Below are 12642 nucleotides of genomic sequence, written 5' to 3' on the forward strand. Positions count from 1 at the left end.
ACCAGCGCTAGTCAAATTCCCCCAGTTTAATCATCCCTTTGTTAACAGAAAAAACAAAGTTTTGAAATCAGCAAAGCTGACGAATGGAGTTAGAGCAGAACAGATAGTTTTAATTGGGAGTAGAATATCAGGTTTTTGTCCTGGAGGTTGGATTTGTGAATACGTTACAAAATTAACTCATTCTAAGGCAAGACCACCTTTTCTCAGCGTTAGTAAATGATGTTTTTCTTGGTTCCAACACATCATAGCTAGATTATGTTGAACCACAAATGTAGTAGGGCTACAACTCCTGTCCCTTTAAAACGCCTTCTCCTCTTCTCACCTCCACTTTCCCCAACAATAGCAGTATGTTTATCAAGAAAGGTTTGGTCTTCTATCCCCAAACAAATTCTAAAGCATTATTTCTACTTGCGAGTAGGGTTTGTAGTAAGTTGTATTTAAATTAGCATTCTTCCCCCCCCTCCCCGCCACCACGAACTCCTGATAGTTTGCTTGTAGGCAGACACCCCCCCCCCTTTTTTTTGCAATATTCAAAAAGGCACTCAGCAGGCACTTACTAAATGCTTGCTCCTTGAAGAAAAGTTAAGCGGTTTCCCTAAAACCACACAGATCAAAGGAGTGGGGGAAGGGGGGGACTCAAAAGTGCCTGTTACACCCAGTCACACTCCTATAATTACCGGAACCGCCTCCATCCCAGCCATAGGACAGGGCTTTCAACGGGACGAGAGAGGAACACCAGGGAGGTGAGAGCCAGGAAATCGGGAGAGGTGCCTCTCCCGGCATGCTCTGCAACACACTGAGGGGCGCCAGAAATATCCCGGCGTGCATCGGGGAGCGCCCAAGGGCGATGGTTCCCGGCTCCTAGAGGGGCACGCGAAGTTAAAGCGGTAGGTGTGACCTTACTTAGTTTTGAGACCCTGCTTCCTCGTTTCCCCTTTAGGAACGTAATCCCATAACGGCTGAAAAGGAGGCCCTCTAACTACCCTCCCTTTCCGCGTGCGAACGACTTTCGGCGCCGCTTCGAACACGGTGCCAGGTGATTAGCGGTTAGGGGCGGGCCTGAGCCGATCACATGACCAAACCTGGCCGCCAATGACTAGCCGGGTGGTCCAGCAGCGCGAGGATTCCCGGACCCGTGAGCGGAGCTGCGCGTGGGCTCGCTCCGGTCGGCTCTGGCAGGTACGCGCAGGCGCCCTGGTTGCCACGCGCCCCGTCTGTCCCCACGCGCCCAGCGGCGCGTGGTGTTAAGAGTCTGTCTGGTTGTTTTTGTGGGTGGGGGGGAAGGAGAGGGTGGGGGGGCGATGGCGTCACGTGGACGCCACAGCCAATCGCACTCCGAGGCGCACCCACAGCTTTCCCCGGCGCCCCGGGGTGCGACGTGTTCAGTGAGGTTCGGCTCTGCCCTGCAGGTCCCAGTACTCTTTCGAAGCGCGTGTGCGGCCTGTAAAGTCTGGCCGCGGGTTTTCGTGGCGTCCTGCTCCACTGTGAGCACGGACGACAAGTTCTCGGCAAAATGGCTGCTGGAAAGAGTCGCCTAGCAGGGGGAGCGCTGGGGCCGCGTGAAGGTCACATGACGAGGTTGGCAGCGCGTGCTGCTGGCGCGGGGAAGGGGGGAGGGGGGAAGGGGGAGGGGAGAGGGTGGAGGGTGGGAGGGGAGAGGAGTGGCCAGTCATGTGCTCTCGGCTGCGCGGTTCCTCGGTTTTCCAGCGCCTTTGCTTTGGCCGGACTGGCTGCTTTTACTCCTCCCACCTCGAAGCGTGGCAAGCGTCGGTGATAAGCTGTGTGGTGTGGTGGGATGAGCAGGGTTCTGGGAACGAGACCTCGGGTGTAGGCCTTTGGCTACTTTTGCAATTAGCAAGTCATGTTGCCACTCTTGGCCTCTATTTTCTCGTATTTTAGCTCTGTATAGGAGGTTTTTTTGTTTTTTTTTTAAGGCCCTTAAATGTGTATGACATGTACCTCATCCCAATGTCATGCTGATAGCAAAATAATTAAAAACGAACAGGTCATTAACAATCATTATGAGACAAGGCGGTCTCCCCACAGGAGAAAACCCACAACAATCCCCCTTCCTCCATCATTACAGGAAACTTGATGGAGGTAACTTGTTATAATATTCTGGGCATGTCTGTCCATATTTAGCAGTAGGATTTATACTCTGTACCTGCCCACTATCTCATTTGAAAAGTATTCTATCTTTTTAGACGTCTAGTCCCTATGTGTTTTCCTGGAAAGAAATCAAGAGACAAGTAGTATTGTCATAACTGTGGAGATGGGGAAATAAAAGGAGTTAGAGGACACATGCTCATGCCCCATAACGCTAACTATAAAGAAGTCATCTTCTGAACTTGGCGAGCCAATTTTTTGAGGCTTCCTGCTACCAGCCTTTGGTGTTTTTCATAGTTCTCAGCTTCCAGTTTCAGCTCTTCATTTTACCAAGGGTCAAGGCCTTAGTGAAATGAAGCAGGCATAAATTATGTATTTTTCATATCATTGCTTATGCTTTATAGTACCCTTTGATGTATCTTAAAGAGCCTTTGAATTTTGTGGGAGTACAGTCTGGAAAACATTTATTGAGCAATCATGATAATAGTTATCACTTTTGAACAATTATAATAATAGTTAACATCTTTCTAGCATAGTACTTTTATTTATTTATTTTTTTTTATTTTGCGGTACGCGGGCCTCTCCCGTTGCGGAGCACAGGCTCCGGACGCGCAGGCTCAGCGGCCATGGCTCACAGGCCCAGCCGCTCCGCTGCATGTGGGATCCTCCCGGACCGGGGCACGAATCCGTGTCCCCTGCATCGGCAGGCGGACTCTCAACCACTGCGCCACCAGGGGAGCCCCTAGCATAGTACTTTATATGTCTTAATTCATTTAGTTCTCATAACAAACCTGTGTTAAGTACTATTATCTCCATTTTACCAATGAAGGAAACAGCAACAGAGAGATTAAGTAACTTGTACAAGGTCATGTGACTGATAATTTACATAATTCCAACCAGTATTCCTTTTGAAAACTTGACATGATGCTTCTAAATTTCATTTGGAAGAATGAACTTATAAAGTACAAACATTTTTGAAAGATGAAAGTTAAGGGGGGGGACTTGTACTGGTGAATATACAAATAAAGCTATGATAATACAATAAGTGGTAACTGGAATAGACATAGCAGTGGGACAGAATAATAAATCTAGAAATATATAAGACTATTTAGTATTATACAGGTGGCATTTCATGTTGAGAAAGGATTTTGAAATTGTGTTGGAATAATTGGCTAATCATTTGAAAAAAAATAAAATGGAATCCTACCTTAAAATGTAAATAAAATAAAATCTGGGTGAGTTAAATATAAAATATGAAGTCAAAATTATGCTTTAAAAAATGGGTGAACAGTTTTCTAATCTTGGCATAGGATGAGCTGTTCTAAGCATGATTGTAAAGGCAGATTTATAGAATTATTACGTAAAACAAACCGTAGTTGGCAACAACACCATCAAGTTAAAAGACAGATTTACTCATTTAGTATTCATTTGACATATTTATTGAGTGTGTACGATGTGACATGCAGTTTTTCAGGTGTAGGGGATCCAATGATAAGTAAAGCCAGGCAAAATGTGGGAAAAAAAATTTGCACCATGTTTTGTACCAAGAAGGTTAATGACATTGGTATCTAATAGATTGTCAAAAGACCTGAATAGGTAGATCACACGCATAGAAAAATAAAAATAACTAAAAAAGATAAAAATACATTATTTTCCACTTATAAGCAAATAACACAAGACAACACCCCCCCCAGCAGATTAGCGTACACGTGTTATAATATTAATATCTAGTATTGGCATACGAGTGGGGAAATTGGCACATTCATACACTGCTGTTGGTGGATATTTACATTTGAACATCCTTTCTGGAGAACATTTTGACTATATTTATTGAAAGCATTAATAAACTATATGTCCTTTCATTCAGCTGCTCCTCTTCTTCATTAGGGCACTAATTGGTAAGTTTGCAAAAATGTTTATTAAGAGTTGTCTTAATTCTTTTTTTTTGGTTGTGCCGTGTGGCATACGGGATCTTAGTTTCCTGACCAGGGATGGATCAATGCCTCCTGCATTGGGAGCGTGGAGTCTTAACCACTGGACCACCAGGGAAGTCCCTGTAGTATTTTTTTATAGTAGCAAAAAACTGGAAAAAACTTAAATGTTAAATAATGGGGGATTGGTTAAATAAATAAGATGGCATCATAGAGGGTAATACCTTGTAGCTAGTAGACATGATAGAGATTTCTAGTAATGACTTGGAAAGCACATTATATATATTGTTAAGTGTAAAAAGCAGGTTATAAAATGATATGCAGTGTGATCACATTTTTGTAGTAATATACCTCTATGTGTCCATTTACATAGAAATCTAAAATGGTATATATCAAACATAAACTAACGGTGATTTTACTTGAATGGTAGGATTTTTTGATGAATTTAATGAAAAAAAAACTTGTTATTTTTTGGAACAGTTTCAGATTTATGGAAAAATTGCAAAGACAGTATAGAGAGTTTCCAAATACCCAGCACCTCGTTTTCCCTATTATTAACATGTTATGTTAGTATGGTATATGCGTTGTAATTAATGAAGCAAGATACATGATTATGAACTAAAGTACATAATCAGATTTCTTAAGTTTTTATCTAATACCCTTTTTCTATTCCAGAATCCCATCTAGGATACCACAATACTTTGTTTTAAATGTACTAATGCTTTGTTGGTGGGTGATATTACAGGGAAGAAGGTGTCAGGGGAAAAAGGAAGTGAGGTAGGGAAAAAGTGAAAACAAACATAAGGCATGTGTGACCCAGATGGCCATAGCTTCGCAAACAAAGCTGGCTGCCTCATCTTCCAAGGCATCTCCAGAGAGTTCATATGAACCTCTTGCCTCTCAGAACCTTCCCAGTTACACAACCACAATACTTTTAGTAATCATGCCCTCTTAGGATCCTCTTGACTATGATAGTTTCTTAGACTTTTGTTTTTGATGACCTTGATAATTTTGAGGAGTACTGGTCAGATGTCCCTGAGTTGGGACTTGATGTTATTTTCATTATTAGACTGGGGTTAGAGTACATACCATCAACATGACTTGTCACTCTTGATGTTGACCTTGATCACCTGCCTGTGAATTTGGTTTTTAAATGTTTGCTTTTCTGTAATTTCTATTTTTAAAAATAATCTGTTACTTGTTTTTGGTAAAACAAAAAGTATTTGTTATAATACTCTGGGCATGTCTGTCCATCTTTATCAATAGCATTTATAGTAAACAGTACATTGATAAGCTAATAATATAGAAAGACAATAGTAGAAGTTACACTCAAAGAAAAAATAACTGGCCAAATTGCTGGAAGGGCTAATTATAGAAAGGAATTAAATGCATTAGTACAGTATAGCTTGTTTTAACAATCTTTAAACTGTTGTAGGAAGAACAGCCTGGTAACCATGAACTATGCATAACAGGATGAAAATATAAATAAGATAGATTAGGTCTATTAGGTAAATTCATTCATTCAACAGCAAATAATTAATGAGCCCTACTGTATATTATACCAGGTGTAGGGATTGAGCAGTGAATAAGACAATGTCTTATTTGTAATGGGAATTTATAGTCTAGTAGATAGACAATAAGGTAATAAATAATATGATTTCAGATGTTGTCAAAGTGCTGTGAATAAAATAGTACTAGCAGATAGAGAGTGGTGGTGGTAGGCTTGGTGGTTCTTTTACATAGGTCATGAGGTAAGGATTTTCTGAGGGAGCATTTGAGGATAAAGAGACCTGAATGATAAGGAGCAAGCCATGCTAACATGTGGAGCATTTTAAGCAGCGGGAATACTGATGCAAAGATTCTGGGGCAAGAATCAGTTTGGGATTTTTCAAGGAAGTGCAGGAAGGCTAGTGTGCTAGAGTTTGGAGACTACTGCAGTGTTAATTGGTGGTGGTGGCTATGATAGGGTAGGTAGCAGGAAATGACACTGGGAAGCTGGTGGGTCTTAGATGGTATAGAGCCTTGTAGACCAGAAGTGCTTTGGATTTTATTTTAAGTGTGGTGGGATCCATTGGACAGTTTTATGAAGAAAAATTATACAATCTAATTTATGTTTTAAAAAGATTACTTTGACTACTGTAGAGGAGAGAGGGGCAGCAGGAGACCAGGAAGTCATTGGAATGGTCTGATGAAATATGGTGGCTTTGGGTCAGGGAGGCAGTGATGGAGACAGTGAGAAGGGGTTGGATTCAGGGTATATGTGGAAGGTAGAACCAATAGAATTTGCTGATAGATTAGTTGTGAGAGGTGAAAGAAAAGAGGGATCAAAGATTATTGCAAGTTTTTAGCTAGAGCAACTAGTGCCAGGTAGAGAGATGGAAAACTGGAAGGAGCTAGTTTGGGGTTTAAAATGAACAGTTTAGTTGGATACATTGAATTTGAGATGCTTGTTGGTTATCCAGGAATAGATAGTTGATTGTTCAGTCTAGAGCCTGAAGTCAAAGTCATGGCTGTGAATATACATTTGGGATGTCATCAATACATAGATGGTGTTTAAAAACCTGGGTCTGTTGAGAAGAGGACCAGTGGCTGAGCCCTTAGACTAAGTTGAAAGCATGGACAGAGGAATAAGTCACACTTAGATTTCTTTTGTATCTGCATCAGCACAGTATTTACTGTGTCTGTATGGTGTTATATTAAATAAAGCCTTTGAGATGGTTGTAATGTACCTTAGGCTCTTCCTGCTACATAAACTGATTCTTCAGGTTTTTGTGTCTGTCCTACTTGAAAATTTCTACTTTCTCTACATTACCTGGGGGCATAAACTCCAAATTTCATAATTTTGCATACCAGACCTATCATTGTTGAACTCTACCCTACCTTTCTCTCTTTATCCTCTTTCCTCTTTATGATTCCTGTCATGCCAAACATGTTCTGCATGTGTATAGCCCTCTCTTTGCCTAGAAATCCTCTTTTCTACCCCTCTTCCTGCTTGTTGCCTCAAACTCCTACTCAGTCTTCAATGTCTAGCTTAAGTTTGCTATATAATTTCCCCAGATAGAAGTTGGCTCTTCAGTGCACAGTACTTCCTCAGCTCTGTTGTTGATACTTTAATTTATAGCAGAATATAAAGTTGGTTGATTTTTTTTTAAACTTTGAAAGACATTTATTTATTTTTTAAATTAATTAATTTATTTTTGGCTGCGTTGGGTCTTCATTGCTGTGCACGGGCTTTCTTTAGTTGCGGCCAGCGGGTGTTATTCTTCGTAGCAGTGTGTGGGCTTCTCATTGCGGTGGCTTCTCTTGTTGTGGAGCATGGGCTCTAGGTGCACGGGCTTCAGTATTTGTGGCTCATGGGCTCAGTAATTGTGGCTCGCGGGCTTTAGAGCTCAGTCTCAGTAGTTGTGGCGCACAGGCTTAGTCACTCTGCGGTATGTGGGATCTTCCCGGACCAGGGCTTGAACCCATGTCCCCTGCATTGGCACGCGGATTCTTAACCACTGTGCCACCAGGGAAGCCCCAAGTCGGTTGATTTTGATTCATTTCCCCAGTGCTTGGCATGCCCAATTTAATGCTTTGAAAAAGTTTAGAAGTTTTGTTTTGGCAAAAGAGTAAATAACTAAAACTAGATCTTACAATACTAGATGTTATAATACACAGTCATATGGATCATTAGCTGAGATATTTAGATTTTTTTTAATGGTTTTATGAGTTATTGGTTTTAATGATATTTATTGTGATGGAATTTAGCCAGTACAAAGTTTAATGAAATGGTGTCAGTTAGAAGTCTTAGTTCAGAGACATTTTAGGAATGGTTTAATCTCTAGAGTTGAATAATGCTTATTCTTTGGAGGCAAGCTATTATATAATAAATTTTTCCTCCACTTGCCCACTTTCCCACCCACCTTCTCAGTAGTCAGGAATTCTATTTTAACATTACACATGTTCTTTGAGCTCTTTGCTAGAGGAGAAACCTAATGTAATAAATCCAGTAGAATTAGCAGTACTCACCCCAGAAATGTCCTTTTAATTGTTGCATAGAGAGAGGCTTAATGGTGTGTATTGTAGGTGTGAGGGTTTCAGTCTGTGAGCTCAAGTAGGGTTAATTATTTTGTCATTCAATTGTAAGCATGTATTGAGCACCCACCATATATGGGCACTGTATGAGGTGCTATGGGGGACACACAAAAGAAGTAAAAGTCATGGTTCCCTGCACACGAATCCCTGACAATTTAGTCAAGGAACTGAAACATAACATTAAAAAGGAATTTAATCTTAACAAGCAGTATATCAGTAAGTGCAAAGTACTGTGGTATAAATCAAAGACTTTGCATTGCTTAAGCCCATAATTATATTCTCAGAGCTATATGCAGTCTTATCTTGCATCAGTTTTCAACATTTTGACCTGACTTGCAAGCTCTGCATTTTCTCTTGTCCTTTAATATTTTTAGTTTCAAAAAGATACTATTGATTTGACTCTTAAAAAACATTTTTTTTCAAGTTAGTAAATCTTTTTTTTTTTTTAATTTATTTATTTATTGGGCTGTGCTGTGTCTTAGTTGCGGCACGCGGGATCTTTAGTTGCCGAATGTGGGATCTAGTTTCCTGACCAGGGATGGAACCTGGGCCCCCTGCATTGGGAACATGGAATCTTAGCCACTGTACCACTAGGGAATCCCTGATTTGACTCTTTGATGTGTTGAAAGCCCTATATAGGAAAAGAGTGCCCTGCCAATACATTGCTTTTCAACATTTTATTCCTTCACGTCTGTAAAGCAAATAGGTAATTTGAAAAGGTGGAATGCCATTTAGTCTTTATAAATGTGACAGAGGCATACTTTTATAGTTTTGCTGTCTGTAGGTTTTCTTAGACATATTTTCTCCTACTTGAAGCTGTGGGGGTTGGGCGGTGGGGGGAGGGTAGAAGAGTATAGAACCTAGAGAAGAAATTGTGTGTGTGTGTATGAATATGAGTTTAAAAACACTTATTTTGGGATTTGGATTATGAAAGCAGTTTTCATTTGAGAAAATATGAAAAACGTAGATAAGCACAAAGAAGAAATAAAAATATGCTAACTCCCACTGTTAACCTTATTGGTATGCTTCTAGGCTTTTTTTTCGTTTGTTTGCGGTACTTGGCCCTCTCTGTTGTGGCCTCTCCCGTTGCGGAGGAGCACAGGCTCCGGACGCGCAGGCTCAGTGGTCATGGCTTATGGGCCTAGGCGCTCCGTGGTATGTGGGATCTAACCCGTGTCCCCCTGCATCGGCAGGCGAACTCTGAACCACTGTGCCACCAGGGAAGCCCAAGTTTTGTTTTTTAATAAATAAAATGAATAGTTCAGCTGCCTTTAGAAATGAGTAGATAATTGTTTTTACGTAAGGTGGATCTAATCAGATTACTCTCAATAAAATTCTTTGGTAGCTTCTCATAATAAATGGAATCAAGTTGAGGCAAGTTCAGATTCTTCAGCCTAGTACATACAGCCCTCTACCTTGAAGCTTATCTCATTTACCATGTGTCTCCCTCGTACACATCTTTGTTCTATCCATACTGCATGTACTACTTGCAGGCCTCTAGACCACGGGTTGGTAGACTTTTTCTGTAAAGGGGCAGGTAATATTTTAGCTTTGTGGGCCTTACTGTTTTTGTCAACAGCTACTCACCTGTGCTGTGGTAGCATGAAGGCACCTATTGACAGTATGTAAATGAATGATCATGGCTGTGTGCAGGAAAACTTTATGGACACTAAAATTTGAATTTCATGTAATTTTTACATGTCATAAAATTTTATTAATTTTTTTTCAACCGTTAAAGAATGTAAAAAGCATTCTTAGTTTGTGGGCTATATAAAAAAGATGGCAGGACATGGCTTATGGGGTTGTAATTTGCTGACCCCTGTTCTAGACTGCCACGATTTCTGTACCTCTTCGTTTATTCACTGTCCCTCCCCTCCATTTCTTTCCCTAGTATGACTGTCTTGTTCAGAACTCATTTTAGATGTCTCAGGGAAGTTATAATTGTTTAGATCTTTTGCTGGTGATAGAAGTGCTATTCACACCTCTATCACTGTATTTATTTGACTGTATTTAAAAAAATTATAGTAAAATATGTATAATATAAAATGTACTGTTTTAACCATTTTTAAGTGTACAGTTCTTTGGCACTAAGTGTGTTCACATTGTTGTGCAGTCATCACCACCATCCATCTCCAGAGTTTTCATCTCTCCATGCTGAAACTCTGTACCTATAAAATGCTAATTTATCATTCTCCTCTTGCCCTAGTCCCTGGCACACCATTCTGTTTCTGTGAATTTGACTACTGCAGATACCCCACATAAGTGAAATCATACAAAATATTTGTGTTTGTGGAACTGGCTGATTTCACTTAGCCTAATGTCTTCAAGGTTCACCTCTGTTGTACCATGTGTTAGAATTTCCTTTCTTTTTAAGGCTGAATAATATTCCATTATATGTATATACCACATTTTTTGTGTATCCATTCATCTGTTGATGGACATTTGCGTTGTCTCTACCTTTTGGCTGTTGTGAATAATACTGCTATCAACATGGATGTACAAACATCTCTTCGAGTCTCTGCTTTCAGTTCTTTTGAGTATATATCTAGAAGTAGAATTGCTGGATCATATGGTAATTCTGTATTCAATTTTTTGAGGAACTGCAATGGCTGCATCATTATGACTAAGTTTTTAATTTTTTTCTGTTGTAGTTTTTTTTAAAATTGGAGTATAATTGCTTTACAATGTTGTGTTAATTTCTGCTATACAATGAAGTGAATCAGCTATATGTATACCTGTATCCCCTTCCTCTTGGACCTCCCTCCCCCTCATCCCACCCATCTAGGTCGTCATAGAGCACAAGCTGAGCTTCCTGTACTTTATAGCATGTTCCCACTAGCTATCTATTTTACGTATGGTAGTGTATATATGTCAATCCTAATCTCCCAATTCGCCCCACCCTTGCCTTCCCACGCTGTGTCCATATGTCCGTTCTCTACTTCTTCGTCTCTATTCCTGCCCTGCAAATAGGTTCATGTGTACAATTTTTCTAGATTCCACATATATGCATTAATTTATGATATATGTTTTTTTCTTTCTGGCTTATTACTTTACTCTGTATGACACGCTCTAGGTCCATTTATATCTCTACAAATGACCCAATTTCATTCCTTTTTATGGCTGAGTAATATTCCATTGTATATATGTACCACATCTTATTTATCCATTCATCTGTCGTTGGACATTTAGGTTGTTTCCGTGTTCTGGCTATTGTAAATAGTGCTGCGGTGAACAATGGGGTACATGTGGCCTTTAGAATTATGTTTTTTTTCAGGGTATATAACCAGTAGTGGGATTGCTGGGTCATATGGTAGTTCTGTTTTTAGGTTTTTAAGGAACCTCCATACCATTCTCCACAGTGGCTGTATCAATTTACATTCCAACCAGCAGTGCAAGAGGGTTCCCTTTTCTCTACACCCTCTCCAGCATTTATTGTTTGTATATATATATATATATATTTTTTTTTTTTTTTCCAGTTTATTTATTTATTTATTGGCTGCATTGGATCTTGGTTGCTGCTCATGGGCTTTCCCTAGTTGCGGCGAGTTATGCCCCGATTACTGGGAGCTTTGAGCTTCACGTTACGGAGCTGATATTTTTATCTTGTTGCCCTTTGAAGGTTTTTGAGCAGAAGAGTGATAATGTATAACACAACTTTAAAAAATACTTAATTTTGCTATGGTGATGAGAATGCTTTGGAGTGGGAAGAGGCTAAAATTAGGGACAACGTTTAGAAGATTATTAAAATGACATAGGCCTTACGATGAGATGATAAAGGCTGAAGTTGAGAAGTGATAGTGGAAATAAAGCACAGAGATGAGATACTTAAAGTATAACTTTTAAAATCCAAACTCCTTATGGTGGCCTACAACATGCTGCATGATCTGACCTTTGCCTACCTCTGCAGATTTATCCCCTGCCACCTTTCCTCTCATTCTCTGCTGTAGCAACACTGGCTGTTCTTTGCTTTGATTGGACTGTTTGTCTTGACTCTAATGTCTTTGCACTTACCTTCTCTGTCCCTGGAATGTTTTTCTCCAAGTCTGGTTCATTCATTTCTCAGTTAAAATCACCTCTCAGGTCTTTCCTGACCACCAGTTTTAAAGCACCCTCCCTTATTGCTTCATTCTTTGTTGCTATCATCAGAGTATGTAATCATTATCTGACTTTAAAAATGTATTTGTCACTGCCCCTTAGAATTTCAATTTCATGAGAGAAGGAACTTTGTTGTTTTCAGTGCTATATATTCTTGTACCTGAAAACGTACCTGGCTCTTACTAGATTTGAAATAGGACTTAATAAATCACCTGGGTTGGAGGAGTCATCTAAGTCCAGGGTTTTCAGTTTGAATATCTACCATTGATTGAAACAGAAAAATCTGGAGGGAGTGTACCTGGAAACGTACCTGGCCCTTACTAGATTTGAAATATGACTTAATAAATCACCTGGGTTGGAGGGGTCCTCTAAGTCCAGGGTTTTCAGCTTGAATATCTACCATTGATTGAAACAGAAAAATCTGGAGGGATTT

At 40.1% G+C, this 12642-nt stretch overlaps 1 protein-coding gene across 30 annotated transcripts in view; it reads left to right on the forward strand.

The window, feature by feature from the left end:
- Positions 1-798: 798 nt before the first annotated feature.
- MGA (MAX dimerization protein MGA) overlaps positions 799-12642 on the forward strand; it is a 156095-nt gene continuing 144251 nt past the window's right edge. For 28 of the 30 annotated variants that reach the window (XR_010839660.1, XR_010839662.1, XR_010839661.1 and 25 more), the window contains exon 1: positions 841-1179. The gene's annotated coding sequence lies outside the window, so the exon portion shown is untranslated. Of the gene's footprint in view, positions 1180-1319; positions 1579-12642 lie in introns of those variants that run through there. The other 2 variants (XM_067029026.1, XM_067029027.1) reach the window with 2 other exon arrangements.

This window comes from Kogia breviceps, chromosome 3, assembly GCF_026419965.1.
Source record: "Kogia breviceps isolate mKogBre1 chromosome 3, mKogBre1 haplotype 1, whole genome shotgun sequence".
Classification (NCBI taxonomy): Eukaryota; Metazoa; Chordata; class Mammalia; order Artiodactyla; family Physeteridae; genus Kogia; species Kogia breviceps.